At 46.8% G+C, this 15,981-nt stretch overlaps 1 pseudogene; it reads left to right on the top strand.

Annotated features, from left to right (window-relative positions):
* The first annotated feature begins 10,444 nt into the window (after positions 1-10,444).
* On the top strand, positions 10,445-12,819 carry LOC125514654 (annotated as a pseudogene).
* The last annotated feature ends 3,162 nt before the right edge of the window (positions 12,820-15,981 follow it).

The following is a 15,981-nucleotide window of genomic DNA, read 5'->3' as shown; positions in this document are numbered from 1 at the left end:
TGAAGACAGTCTTTGCCCACCCATGAAAAAATCCACGGGTGAAAATTTGTGTCCATGTCCAAACCTGATGGATATCCATACCCACTGGATATCCACTGGGTCCTCTCAAGACATATAAATAAGACACAACACAATGTTAACATAAGCTTCTCTGTTCTTCACCTCATGGTAGGCTAGGTTTCACTTATGGTAAACATCAACTTATGGCAAATCAACGTCCACTAACAACCTAATATAATTTAGTTTTTTTCTAAAAGATGAGAATGATGAGTCATTTAACGAGGAGATAAAAATAAGGGAAGGTGTGTTGTAGTATGTTACGGCGGGGATTGAATGTCAACTAATAGAAGTTACGACGAGGATTATGCAATTTCTTTTGCATGTTGTAGATAACAAAGTGGAAAATTCCAGTGGGACATTTGACTGTGGGGTAGGGAGAATAGATTTTGACCCATTAAATCATACTATCGGGTCGGGTTTGGGTATACTCATGGGCACAAGATTAGATCCGTGCCCTACCCACGAGCAATCGGGTCGGGTTTGGGCGCTGCCCATGGGCACAAAAGCATATCCAAACCCTATCCATTCGGGTCGGATATCCATGGGTATCCATGTCCATGGGTAAAATTGCCATCCTTATTCCCAATGGAAGGCATTATGTGAAATCTATACCAAGATAACTCCAAGGAAGAAAGTGATGGGTTTAAATACCTCATTCCTGACAACTTGCGAATCATGAAACACGAAAGAAATTGTCAAGAATGACATAACACCACCGCAGGAGACAAGATAGAAAGAATTGCACTTTGGAATGAAAGATGAAGAATACTTGAAGTATAGCTTGGCGGATCATAGCTTCAAGAGATATCTTGAAGAACAATTGAAGAATGAAAAGAATCCTTGACGAACCACCATGTAGCCTCCATGAAGAACTCCGGTAATAAGGATGATAAAAGAAAGAGAAGTTAGAAAGAACTCTAGGAGAAGCCTTGCAATGATTACATGGAGCTTCGCGATGATATAACCGAGAAAAACTTGGAACTCCGGAAATAAAGATGAACAAATGAAATAAAGAATTTTTGATGAACCTCCGGAATAAGGAATTAATCATTTGGAAGAAACAAGAATAAGAATTACGTCATGCGTAACCTTCACCAATTTAAATTGATGACAAGCAACGGATTTGGCATACTACTTATTCTCGTGGAAGGGATTAAGATAGATATAGCGCAAACTTGAGAAGGTCTTCAACGAATCACCAGGAGGATTTGGAAACAACTAATGAATTGATATGATAACGAAGGAAGAGAAATCTAGAACGAACCACCGGTAGGATTTGAAAAACTAACGAAGTAAAGGGATGAATCACTGGTAAAAATTTGAAAACGAACGAAGATACTTGGGGAAATTTAGATACAAGAGAATGAAGAGATCACGAGCTGATTAGAGAATACTTGAATGACGCACCGGTAAGATTGGGGAAAGAGAGATGAATGCTGAGAATGAATAATATCTGAGATGATGGCCCTCGGAGAATCAAGCTGAAAAGACTCCTGAATTGCTCCGAATGGGTGAAAAGAATTCTCACAATCGCAAACAATTATGAGAGGATGGCACCAAGCTTGAACCATGAATCTTCGAGAGAACGGGCCAAGATTTAGAGGAAACACTTCTTCGGTCTTCAAATGTTGAGAATGACGAGAAGAAATACCACCAAATTGTTGAGACACTCCGGAATAATGAAGAATAGAAAGGTTGAACCAACGATGAAAAGAATTTGAAAGATCTTGGAGAAAGACATCTGACTGATGACAATTCATTCTTATGTCAAACTTTGAAATGAATTTGAAAATCACTCCGAAAAGAATTAGAAGAGTCAGGTAAGATCCTGGGAAAGACCTGTGGGTTAGGGCCCACTGAAACGAAACACCTTCGAATGATTACTTAAAAGGGAGATTGCCCCGGTTGATTTAAATGGCTTGAATGAGATAACAATCTCGAAAGAGCTTGAACGAATGCAGATTGGAAACACGAATCTTCGAGATATCTTGAGCACTCCGGAACAATTGAATAGCTAGAAATGGATGATTAAGAGGTGCACCGACATGAGAAAGCATTTAAACTGAGGAAAGGATATGATCGACAAGGCTTGACTTGAATCCACCGGAGAGAAAAGAATGACAAATGATGAACTTGAAACTTCCTTTATCATCTTCATGAGAATCACCGGATGAGAACACTGAAAGAAAGGAATGAAGAGACTTCACATCCATAAGATGGATACTTGATTAGAAATCTGAGTCCTTGAAGAAAAAGAAAGGGTGGGAGGGCTGGTAAAACAAAGGCAACTTGGGCAGATGGAATAAACAACGTTGAGAAGACTTTGAGTTGAATCTTGCAGATGGGGAGAATGATGGGATCATCTCGAAGAGAAGCACACCGGTTGGAAAGAATTGAAAAGACAACCTTGATGATCAAGAAGGATTAATACTCTCATAGAAATATGAGAACACCACTTAGAAAAGGTATGGAATCCACATTTGACGTCGAAGCAACTCGAATACCACAAACAAAAACAAAACAAAGGATTGGCTTGCAAAATAAGCCAGAAACAAACATATGATAGACCCCATATCGTATCATGTGTCTGTTGGAAAGATATCCTACGAGATACTTGAATTCCTACTTATAAACTCCTGAAACTTTCTGGTTATGCAATCAGGTGTTGGGGATACAGGGGAAGCATAATATCTCACCCAAAACTAGCAAATCCTACATCCAGCTGTATCCATCACTCAACACATAACCAAGAAACCTTTGGAAATCGTGTACCTCAACCTTCGAAAAGCATCCGTTATACAAGTTATGGCAATACTCTCGAACTCCCACCCTAGTACTGGGTGGCGTCGAGGTTATCTCACCAACAACTACATAAAAGAGATTTTCGATGTCGGTGAACTCAGGTATTCAAAACTGCAACGATAAAATTGTGACGACAACACCTCGGAGCTCAACTCCCCGGGACACTTCCACAACCCCTAAATGTCAGGATGCACCAAGAACAATGTTCTCGTCACAAAACCATCAAAACGGTTCCAAGATACCTGCGTGATCCTAAAAAAAATTCGTGAAATTTCAGGAGAGAAGAGTCAAAACTTCTACGTCAGGAGACCTCACCAAAGCGACGGAAGGGCTGAGGAGTAAAAAGAATCCTACTCTCCGATATATATAATCCTAAGACTCAAAACATTTTGTTCTAGACTCAACAACGTCAGCGATTCGATCAAGCAGGGGGCTCCTAAGTCGGGGAAGGCTCTGATACCAACTTGTAACACCCACAATGCGGCTATATCGCCCACGTGTTGGGGCACGACTTAGAGGCATAGCCGCATGGTAGGCTTGTCGCAAGAGGGGTAATCTTCACACATCCCATGTACTGAATAAGAAAGGGATAAAGAGTTGGCTTACAATCACCACTTCACACAGATACAAGTTAACATAAATCATCCAGAATACAATCAAGGTCCGACTACGGAACCAAAATAAAAGAAGACAACCCCAATTGCTAGATCCCCGATCGTCCCAACTGGGCTCCACTACTGATCAAAAGGAAACGAAGCAAACACAACAAACACGATCTTCAACGAGCTCCCACTTGAGCTCGGTTGCATCACCTTCACTGGTATCATCGGCACCTGCAACTGTTTGGAAGTATCTGTGAGCCACGAGGACTCAGCAATCTCACACCCGCGAGATCAAGACTATTTAAGCTTATGGGTAGGAAATGGTAGTGAGGTGGAGCTGCAGCAAGCACTAAGCATATATGGTGGCTACCATACACAAATAAGAGCGAGAAGAGAAGCAATGCAACGGTCGTGAACTAGAAGTGATCAAGAAGTGATCCTGAAACTACTTACGTTCAAACATAACATAAGAACACTTCCCGGACTCCGCCGAGAAGAGACCATCACGACTACACACACGGTTGATGCATTTTAATTAAGTTAAGTTTCAAGTTCTCTACAGCCGGACATTAACAAATTCCTATCTACCACATAACCACGGGCACGACTTTCGAAAGTTCAAAACCCTGCAGGGGTGTCCCAACTTAGCCCATCACAAGCTCTCACGGTCAACGAAGGATACTCCTTCTCCCAGGAAGACCCGATCAGACTCGGAATCCCGGTTACAAGACATTTCGACAATGGTAAAACAAGACCAGCAAAGCCGCCCGATGTGCCGACAATCCCGATAGGAGCTGCACATATCTTGTTCTCAGGGCAACACCGGATGAGACATCCTACGAGTAAAACCAAACCTCAAGTTTCCCCGAGGTGGCCCCGCAGTATACTCGGTTCGGACCAACACTTAGAGAAGCACTGGACCGGGGGGGGGGGTTAAAAATAAAGATGACCCTCGGGAGCATGACTCCCAAGGGAAAAGTAGGTGGTGGTGAGGCAAATGGTAAAACCAAGGTTGGGCCTTGCTGGAGGAGTTTTAATCAAAGCGAACTGTCAAGGGGTCCCCATAACACCCAACCGTGTAAGGAACGCAAAATCAAGGAACATAACACCGGTATGACGTAAACTAGGGCGGCAAGAGTGGAACAAAACACCAGGCATAAGGCCAAGCCTTCCATCCTTTACCAAGTATATAGATGCATTAATTAAATAAGAGATATTGTGATATCCCAACATATCCATGTTCCAACAGGGAACAAACTTCAGCTTCACCTGCAATTAGAAACGCTATAAGAGGGGCTAAGCAAAGCGGTAACATAGCCAAACAATAGTTTGCTAGGAAAGGTGGGTTAGAGGCTTGACATGGCAATATGGGAGGCATGATATAGCAAGTGGTAGGTATCGCGGCATAGCAATAGAGCGAGCAACTAGCAAGCAAAGATAGAAGTGATTTCGAGGGTATGGTCATCTTGCCTGGGATCCCACAAGGAAGAAGAACGAGTCCATGAAGAAGACAAACGAACGAAGTCGAACGAATCCTCACAAACGCGACGTTATCGGAACTAACCCGAAGAAGCAACACCGGAAAGAAGCAAACAACATAGTAAACAACCATCACATAAGCATGGCATGATGCACAACCAAGTATGATGCATGTCCGGTTTAATGAGGCAAGGCATGGGAAGGTGCACAAACAATACTACAAATTAAGTGGAGCTCAATATGCAACGAGTTGCATATTGAAGAAAACACCACATCCAAGTTATTTAGTTCGATCTCGTTTATGTACCCAACAATATTAAATGTTGGTTAGCATGGCAAGAGGTGAAGCATATGAAAACTACCTATCTAGGCAAGTTTAAATGAGGCCGGAACAACAAACAACAAGTCCGGAAACTCCTCATGTGCATATTTTAGGTTTGGTATTGTTCTTCCCTATACACAATTTTAGAGTTGTTATACATGCAAGAAGAGTGCACCATGTTAAAGTAGGCATTTTTCTACCCCATTTACATATAAAGTTTATTAAATTCCGAGTTACGGTTATTTAGTTATGAATTACAGCATTTTAGCATGGCATTTAAGCAAAATATAAGCAAACATCATATTAAACATTTTTAACATGCATGAAAGTGGCATATTATGAAACTAGATACAATTCTAAGCATTTTCTATATATAATTTATTTTAAAAAGATGCACCGTTTGTGAGTTATTAAATGCATGTTGTGCAAGGGGTTTTCTATAAAACTGCAAAACCCTGGTTAATAGACAAATTCGCCAATCTGGAAAAAAATGTAAGCGGGCCGAATCTGGCTGGCCCGATAGCAGGGAAAAAAGGCGCTCAAGGGGGGTGGCTCACCCAGTTGGCTTCGGGCCAGGTTAGAACAGCAGAGGAGGAGAAGGGCCGGTTGGGGCGCTGGGCCTCGGGTGGGTCGCGGCCCACGAGGCCCAGAGGCGTGTCGTCCTCGTCCCCGATCCCGCTGGATCGAGGGAAGCCAGGGGTGGCGGCGCTGCGAAGCTCAGCGGCGGCCAGGGCGTGGGGAGGCGCGATCCGGTGATGGTCCAGTGGCGAAGACGGCGGGGCCCTACCGGATCCGGACGGATTTGGCCAGGGTGGCTCCACTTCCGGCAAGGGGAGGCCGGATCGGGCGGGGCCGACGAGGGTAGGGCGCCATGGCGGCGGAGGGGCGAAGCACATGCGGGAGAGGACGAGCCCGAGGTGAGTTCGGGCATGGGGGAAGAAGGGAGAGGGCGCGACGGGGCTGGCCTAAGCGGAGGTGGTTGCCGGTGGCCACGCTCCGGCGACGTTCGACGGGGAGGCAGCGACGAGGGCTGAACCTTGCGGGAACGGCGCAGCTCGGGGGCGGTGCAGCTGCGGGGAACGACGCGGTCGGGCCCGAGAGGGCCTCCCACGGGCTTTGCAGGGCCGTGGCGGAGGGGAGCGGGCAGGGGCCACGTGGCCGGCCCTGGTTGCCTGCGGGGCGCTCAGGAGATGTCTCGGCTAATCAGGAGGCGACAAGTGGCGGGGATGAGGTGGTTGCGCCGGAATTTGAGGAGGAGGCAGTTGGCCGTGGCTGGTGGCGCGATTCGAGGGGGAAGGGTTGGCGCTAGATCCGAGGGAGGAGGTCTAGGGGTAGGGGAGGAGCTAGGTTGCCCAAAATGGCAGGAGGGTTCTATATATAGGGAAGGTTTAGGGTTAGGGGGGATTAGGAGGGGTTTTCTTCCGTTTTCAGGCATCGGATCTCGATCCGACGGTCCGGAGCGGAGGGGATAAGTAGGTGGGTTGATTGTGGCTGTGCAAAAGGCCTCGGGTTGAGAGGAGAGAATAGAATAGCAGCCCGGCAACGGTTTTCGGAGACCGAAAACGTCCGACGAAAAGACCGGCTATATTGCCGCTATAGTTTAACGGTTGGGCTATCAAACGAGCTCGGAATGCGATGAAACTTGGCAGGCGACCTAGTAACAACATAACAACACCGCAAGCCAACTCTCATGCCATTCCGAGAACATTTCCCGACCACTTATAAAATACTATTTCGATGTGTCGCGGGCGCGTGCAAGTGTGTCTGGCCTCAGAACGGACAACGAAGAGTACTGGGGAACCCTGACGAATGCAAGTTTCAAAAACATGATGATGCAATGCACATGATGACATGATGAGATGCAACATGCAAGAAAATGACATGGCAACGACGACGAATAACTGGAAGACACCTGGCACATCGGTCTTGGGGCGTCACAAATGCTCAGGCCACACCACCATCTGTACTGTGGGCGCGCACGTTTGGGCTCCGCGGCCTCCGCTGTGACGTCCACCACGTCCGTCACGACCACCACGCCCGACGCCACCACCAGGCCCACCGGCGGCCATCCGCTTCTTGAGCTTCTCCTCCTTTCTGGCCTTCGCTTTGACGCGGCGAGTTTGCCGCATAGCCGAGTTGATCTTCCGGGCGAGCGTGATGCTCGGATCCTTCGACACCTCCGGCACCTCCATCTCTGAAAGGTTCTCCTCCGGTTCTATGCATCGGCGGCAAAAAGAAGGAGAGGGTGGGAGAAAAGGGTGGGAATTGGGTGGAAAGCTGCGGGGGTGGAAGAAGAGAGTGGGGGATTTTGGCGCGGAAACAATGCGGGTTGTTACAAAAGCACCGGCTCCGCCTTCCTTTTGGGTGGGCCAGGGGGTCAGAGTCCGAAGTTTCTCGTGTCCGAACCCCCCCCCCCTAACGTTTGGTTCCGATTTGTGGAAAATCATGGTCTGGACTGCCCCGCGGACCGATACAGGACCGCGTTCGATGGCTTCGGCGGTCTGGACCGTGTGGTCCGGACGTATGCAGGCGGTTTGTGGGTCGGCGTTGGAGATACCCCAAAGCATGTGGATGGCTAACATTCAATTCGATTTTTGTGCTTGTGGGTGTAAGGAAAATCAAAAAGTTAGCATTGCAGTGGAGTAATCTCCCAATCGATAGTGAAACTGGCAGTTTGGCGGTAGTCAACATGGTGAAAAGCGGAGATACAAACAGATCAAAGTATGCTTTTCTTAAAAAAAATTGTGGGTAATGCTTTTCTTATTGGAGAGATTAGAGATAGCATGTCTGAGCATAGTTCTTGTATTACTCACATTTGCCGTAGTGGGAATTCTTCTAGCCATGTATTATCAAACATCGGTAGAACTCAAGGTTGAACTGCTTTATGGCTTGGGTCTGGACTGAAGGTCGTTTCGGACACTATTGGGTGTGATTGTATCCCTTGATTGAGTAATACAAGAACCGTTTCGCAAACAAGGAAAATCAACAAGTGATGCATCTAACCTTTTGAGTTATTTCATCTAGATTTGTTTCTCAGATTTTGACCATATACATCACTCATTTTTTCCCTTTTTTTGTAGGCGCAAAGAGACGAATAATTGTAAAGTGGTGTCAGGCCGTTAGGTAGTTGGATGTAGTATATGGATCATGCATGTAGTGCCACTTAGAAGTGGAACTTGTCATGAGAAGCCAAGACACTGCCAGTGACCAAGGATTTGGCTACAGACTGGCTTTTTTCGGGGGAGGTATAGAAATTTGAGATCCCGTGGTAAGCATAAATTACCAGCAAATTTCTGAATAGGTTCGAATTTAAACTCTGACATGGTATAAAATGAATGTTAACACATGTGTAGTATGCTTTCATCATCAGAGAGATCAAATTCAGTATGGGGGAACATGATTCTTGCATTATTGATATTCGTCGGAGCGGAAACAGTGCTAATAATTTCACGACAAACTTTGATAGGTTGCATGGCCAAACAATTATCTGCCTTGGCTCTAGCCCAGATTTTTTTAGAAAAAGAGAAAGACCCTCGATCTCTGCATCTGGGCGATGTATATATTCATTTTATTAATTATTAACACAAGACTTTACAAAGTCATACAACAATAAGACTAAAGCTAGCGTCTAAACAACATCTGTCGCTACTCCTATTCCAGTTGACGAAGGGACGTAGATAGTCTGGACCACAGACCTCGCAGCCAAACCTAACATCTAAGACCTGAGGTCCCAATCAGGACGCCTGCCAGGTATGGGCACCCACCAGTCCGGCGTGCTCCTCAACTAGGACGCCTGCCGGGTATGAGGTCGCCGCAGCCATCTGCCACCAATCCATCTTCAGAGCTGTACTGCTGCATGAACCTTGCCCGGTCTAGCTGCCGCCGACGCTACCACGACGCCAGACAGCGTCGACCTCCTGCGCGAGTCCATCATCGCACATCGGACGCCTAATCTCCAGACCGTCATGCTATCGAGATCCGACACCATCAATGTGTGTAATGAAGCACCGCTCCTTCTCTTGTCACCTCCAGCCATCACTTGCTCCAAAACGATGCCCCCATGAGGGAAAGCACTACTAAGAACACCGTCATCGTCCGATCCGGGAGACCCAGATCTAGGGTTTCCCCCGGAGCATCCCGAGCCTGATGACGCCAACTGCAACAACGATGCCTCGACAAGGAAACGACATCAAAGACGCCGCCATCGTCCGCCATGACCGTAGTCGGCGCGATTTTCATTGACAGTTGCGCCACCGGGCGTACACCGCCGGCCTCGCTGGTTCCTTCGACCGTAGCAAACTCCAAAACGATGCCCCGAAGAGGGACTACGACGCAAAAGCACCGCCATCGCTCGATCCCATGAAGATCTAGGGTTTCCCTCGGAGTTGCCAGGGTTGTCAAGGACCAGACAAAGATGGAATCCCGCAGGTCCGTCCAACTGCCGACGTGTCGCACTCGCCATCGCGCCGACCGTTATCCGGAGACCAAGCTCACGCCTGGGCCCAGATCCGGCCGCGCCGCGCCGCCTGGCGCCCCAAATCTTGAAGCCGCCTGCCATGGGGAATGGGATCGTCGGAGCGCCGTCAGCCCCCACCGTGACGTCCGGCTGCATGCCATGCTCCGGCCCGGGGGCGTCGGCCCGCACCAGCTCCTCACGAGCGGGAGGGCACCTAGTCCCCGCCGCCGTCGGCGACGGCAAGGCTTTGCCCGGTCGCGCCCTCGGGCGGCGGCGAGGGAGGAAGAGCGGGAGTCGGGGGTGATGGGATCTGGGACCTCCCAGCCGCCGCATGGGGGCGACTCCATAAAAATTGGGGGAGAATTACACTTCCCCGGCCTCTGCACCAACTAAGGATGCATACGGTCTTTTAAGTATGAGTACTAGGATTTTTAATCTCGATTACGCACCGAGCCTAGTCCTCAATAAATGCGTGAGTACCAGAATTTTTTTTGAATTTTGTGGATTTGTGGTATAGCTACTCACGTTCAAACAAATCCACAAATTTTCTTTCAGCAATAGTATCTACTCAAACACGTTTATATCGTTGGTAATTGCGGTATTTAACTCGGTAACCAAGTCCTTGCAAGTGACCAACATATCTATCCGGCCGGTTGATACCACGTGCGTGAGTGCTGTTGCAACAGTACATTCTATAGTGCATAAATAGGCAGGAGGGCCTGGGCTATTGCTCCAACTCACCGGTAGATTGCCCCACTACCATTCCAAGCGCACATTCCAGCTACTCTGCAGTTCGGAAAGAAAAAGATATAGCTGCAGGCGGCATGATGGGGGTGAAAGTGGCCACTGGCAAGGCTCTGATGATACTGGTTGCAGTGTTTATTATCTGCGCCGGCGGCGGCGTGGTGGTCTCGCCGGCAGCCGCGGAGGAGGTGCCCCTGGTGCCGGCGGTGTACGTGTTCGGCGACTCTACCATGGACGTGGGCAACAACTTGTACCTGGGGAACGTTACGCTGCCGTATCCCCCGTTTCCCTACTGGGGAACGTTTCACGGGCCCCGGACCCAACGGAAGGTTCAGCAACGGATACAACATGGCCGACTCCATATGTACGTACGCGCAGGCACTTTTTCATCGGGTCTTTTCATTTTCTTTTTTTTTCCGCAAGGTCATCGTGTCTTTTCACCCATGTGTGAAACTACAGAAATATGCAAATTGAAATGCAGCGAAGCTGTTGGGTTTCAATATGAGCCCGCCGGCTTTCCTGTCGTTGACGCCGGAGACGAGCGTTGAGATCTTGAAAGGCCTGGGCGGGGTCAACTACGCTTCCGGTGGATCCGGCATTCTCGACACCACCGTCAGTACTGCTGCCTTGAAATTTTGCGCATTTTTTGTTTGTTCCGAAGACCTCTTTTACATATTGTTTTTCTTTTGCAGGAATACATATTAGTTTTATAGATACATCTCTTTTTATCCATTTTAATGACAAATATTTTTAAACGGAGGGAGTATTTTTTTAATGAAAGGAGCATAGCTCGCAGCTTTCACATACTATCTCTCTACCATAATATAATACCTCTCTTTCTCGCAAAAAAAAATATAATACCTCTCTAAAACGACTTATATTTAGAAACGAAGGGATTACGTCGTTTTAGCAGTTCAATATACAAAAAACACATGCTACAGCCAAGTACCAGCAATAAAGATTCAAAAACAAAACAAAAGACATAAACTAGTATATCGGGAAAAGGGCTATGTCCCTTTGTCTTAACCCTTTCTTAGTCTTAAAGTAGGGAACGAGTTGGTCATAATTCCCGCAAAAAGAAAAACGACTTGGTCATAATGCTGATACTGTCTGAGCTACATTTTTTTTTCTAACAACAACTTGTGAGCATTATTAGTTTTAGATTGTCTAATTCACATATAGATGTTTTCTAAGGATGTCACATCTAAACTCTTACAAATAAGACAACAACAAGGAACAAAAAAAAACTGGCACAAAAAAGACCACAAACATAATAAACATCAGATTAGATGTGACATAACTATGTGTTCTAGACAGACCCAGTTAGTTCACAATGTCTGAGTTACTTGTACTAATCCTGCTTCTTGTTTGCATCGATTGATTGATCAGAATAATGCCGACCTCCCGTTGAGCAAGCAGGTGGAGTTCTTTGCAGCCACCAAGGCAAACATGACCGAGAAAAGCGGCGGCAATAGCACCAACATCGATGCGCTGCTGTCCAAGTCGCTCTTCCTCATTAGCGACGGCGGCAACGATATGTTGGCGTTCTGGGGGAATAGTCCGTCGTCGGACAAGGTTCAGCCCTTCTACGACGACCTTCTGTCCAACTACACCAAGTATGTCAAGAGGCTGTACCGGCTCGGGGCGCGGCGTTTCGGTGTCATCAACGTGCCGGCCATCGGCTGCGTGCCGGTGGTGCGGGCGAAATCCCTGATCGGTGAGATCTGCGAACCCTTTGTCAATAAACTCGCCGATGGCTTCAACATCGCCTTGGGCGACGCGATGGCGAACCTTAACGCGTCGCTGCCCGGGATGAGGTACTCTGTGGGGAGCTCCTACAACCTGGTGACCAACTTCACGGGGCCGCCGGCGGCCCCCGGCTTCGACGATGTGAAGAGCGCGTGCTGCGGCGGCGGGAAGTTCAACGGGGAGACCTTTTGCAGCTTACCCAATACCACCCACTGCGACCACCGCGACGACCATCTGTTCTGGGACGGGGTGCACTGCACCCAGGCCGCCTCCAACAAGGGCGCCGAGGCCATCTTTGCCGCGCCGGTAGAGCTAAATTTCACCGCACCCATCAATTTCAAGCAGCTGCTTCTTGATGATCAACCCACAAACGTCAGCCGTTAATTCACTTGCGAGTGGGTGAGTCTCTGTTACTAGCACTTCTGTCACGTTCGTTTTATCCTTGTTCTCAGTGTCGAGCACAGCAGATGTGTTGCATGTGCTCAGTAAGTAGTATACTAGTTTGGACGTTTTGTATCGTGCAAAATAAGGAACCTGACACGTACTTTGTTTGCGTGGAGGTGCGTCGTATAAGTGGGCTGCAATGTTACAAGCTGTTCGTGGCATAGGAGTCGGTCATGTTTGATTCCTTACTGAATATCCTTACACTGAATAAAGAAGAGAAACAGGAAAGACGCAAAGATAACAGCATCGCAAAAATCTCATGTCTCCTCTTAGTGTTCATCAGGGCCAATTCTGAAATTTTGGGGGCCTAGGGCGAACCTGAGAATCAGGGGCCCCAAATATAAATGTCACACAACAACAATGACATTCTTTAATATTACAAATAAACACTTTACTGCACCCAATTTTGATATTTACATCTAATATTTTTTAGATATTATCTTAAAAGTTTATTATAACATCCCGCTCAAAATTGGGGATCGTAGGTTCATGATTCGCATGACACATGATCACTCATTCTTCTATTGACATACATGTGCACAAACAAAAACTCCAAACGTTAGACATTTGCCGATCCTAGAAAACATCCAAAAACCCGACTACAAATTACCAAACAAAGGCAAAAGGGCAATAAATAGATACATAACCTGGAGTCTATTGAAATAATTCTCGATGCAAATTCACTTATGATTGAGTCGGACCTCAATTTTGTCCAACAGTTTCTTGTAGGTGCATAATACTGCCAAACCATTTAACAGTGCAAGATACGCATCATATATTTATGTGAAGGCAATTTACTTAATTGGCAACATACATATAAGGATTGGGGAATAGGTAATAGTACGATGATATACCTCATACCAATCACATCTGCTTCCGTGATTAGACGCTCAGCAACGAGGCACTCAGCGATGTAGTGTTCCCGTCTGCCATCCACATCGCACACCCGGCGCCTGGAAATTGGATACCGGCCAGAGGCGCTCGGCGTTGTCAATTGCCATGGCCTGGCGATGTGCGCGAGTCCTGGCTGCAGCCATCTACTAGAGAATACTATCTGCTGGCGGCCAGAGACTTGTGATCGAGAGTTCGTGACGGGGGAATAGAGAATAGGGTAGTGAATTAGCGATGCGATCTCACGTCACGATCGTACTGATTGGACGCGTCTGTTTACTTTCCTATGTTGCTACGTCTTTCCTTTATTGGGCTAATTTCATTCCGGGAGGAGTTATTGGGCGATGGGCCACCAACGTACAACATATTTGGGAGGGGCCCCTTGGATTTTGTGGGGCCGGGGCGGCCGACCCCCCTGCCCCCCCCCCCCCTCAGGGTCGGGCCTAGTGTTCATGCAAGTGAATTAGTGTCCATGCATCTCGTCTGTGCTTTTTTAGGTAAACTCTTGTGGCCGGCAGGCCCCGGTCGCTCGTGCGCTCGCACACGACCTTATCCACATGTTCTTATCTTCTTTCTTTTTCTTCATCCACACCCTGCGCGTGGAACAGCGCCACCGCGGGCTCGCACACCCCCGCGAGAAACCCCCATGCCAATGGCTGACCTTCGCTAGTAGCTTGCACCTTCCCTCCCTCCCCCTCCCCCCGCGCTAGCGCAGCGCACCCCGCCGCAGTTCATAGCATTCATTTCTGTGCTCCAGGTTGCAGCATCATCGTTTTGCCTCTTGCAGCTTCCTCGCTACATGGTCACAACATTTATTGCTGACGGTTCCAGCAATCAGCGTCGACGACACATGCACTCTCTCGCAGCTGCAACAAATTACGTCACCGATTCCAGCTTTTGTGCATACGGTTGTAGCATTGATGGCAGTGACGGCACGGCTTCCAGTACTGCTCTCGCCGTTTGCAACTTCCTTGGCGGCCGGTTCCAGCTTTTTGTCGCCACGGTTGCAACACCCTTGCTGACCAGTTCTAGCATGCATCGCCACAGTTGTGTGGCAGTCGTCTCCAGCACAAAACATATAAATTGCCATGATTTAAAGTACGAATTTTCCATGATCCAAATGATGAATTTGCCCATGGTTTGATTATTTTTGTGCCTTGGTTAAAAAGTAAAGTTGCCATGTTCAAAAATAAAAAAAATTCCATGATCTAAAGTATGAATTTTCCATGGTCCAATTTTTTTAACTTTGTCATTGGTTAGAAAGGTAAATTTGCAATGGTCTCACCTACAACTTTGTCATGTCGCAAAAAATGAATCTGCCATGCTACAAACAATAAAACTATAGTTGCCATGGTAATGCTTAGATGACAACAAGAAAATTGTCATGACAAAAATTACCATATAAAAAGAAGAATGAACAATTCAAAACAAAGTATGACCAAAAATTGCCTTGGCAGAAGGATATCAAAATTTGCCATGGTATTTTAAGTAAAATTACCATACTTATGTCTCATATTTACTCACGTCGATAGCATAACCAACTAGCGAGCAATAATAAGATATCTCGGATGCCAACACTTTGTTAAAACAATCATGATATAATATATGGTATCTCGCTAGGCTTTCTGAGACCGCAAAACATAAATGCAGAGCACTTCTGAAGTTCAAGTAGTGATCAAATATTGTAATTAATTGTAGAGGAGATCCAGTCGAGTCACACCCAACATTAGATATACTCAATGCATAAGAACGACAATAGTGCTCTCCAACTGGTGCTTGAATAAGAAGGTGGTGACTCAACAATAAAAGTAAATAGATAGGTCATTCGCAGAGGGAAGCGTTGACTTGAAGAGGTGCCAGAGCTCGAAGATTAAAACAGAGATGAATACAATTTTAAGAGGTATGCCTTTCCTGTCAATGTCACGACTGAGAGTTTTCAATATCTTCCATGCTAGACATATTAGTGGCGGTTCCCAAGCAGAAAGATAAAATTTACCCCCTCCCCTCCCTCCACCATACAAGCACAAGCCATGACTAGCCGAATCCTCGGGTGCCCTCCATACCAACAACTTTCCGGGAGAGTTTGTTTCATTATTTTTTTCGTATTGATCATAGGACCGAACATCCTGAATACCAGCCCCTCTCGTGTAATGACAAGTGAATAAACACTCATCGTGAGAATAACCCGCTTTGCATGGAAGATACTGACCGCCCCCTGTCACTCCATGAGCGACACAGGCATACAAAACATATGTTTATTTGAATGTTTAGAGGTGGCAGATGCAATTTTACTTGGAACGGCTGAAGGAAATATGCCCTAGCGGCAATAATAAAGTTATTATTTATTTTCTTATATCATGATAAATGTTTATTATTCATGCTAGAATTGTATTAACCGAAAACATGATACATGTGTGAATACATAGACAAAC

This window comes from Triticum urartu, chromosome 6 (assembly GCF_003073215.2).
Source record: "Triticum urartu cultivar G1812 chromosome 6, Tu2.1, whole genome shotgun sequence".
Classification (NCBI taxonomy): Eukaryota; Viridiplantae; Streptophyta; class Magnoliopsida; order Poales; family Poaceae; genus Triticum; species Triticum urartu.
This window is presented reverse-complemented; position numbering and strand designations above follow the sequence as displayed.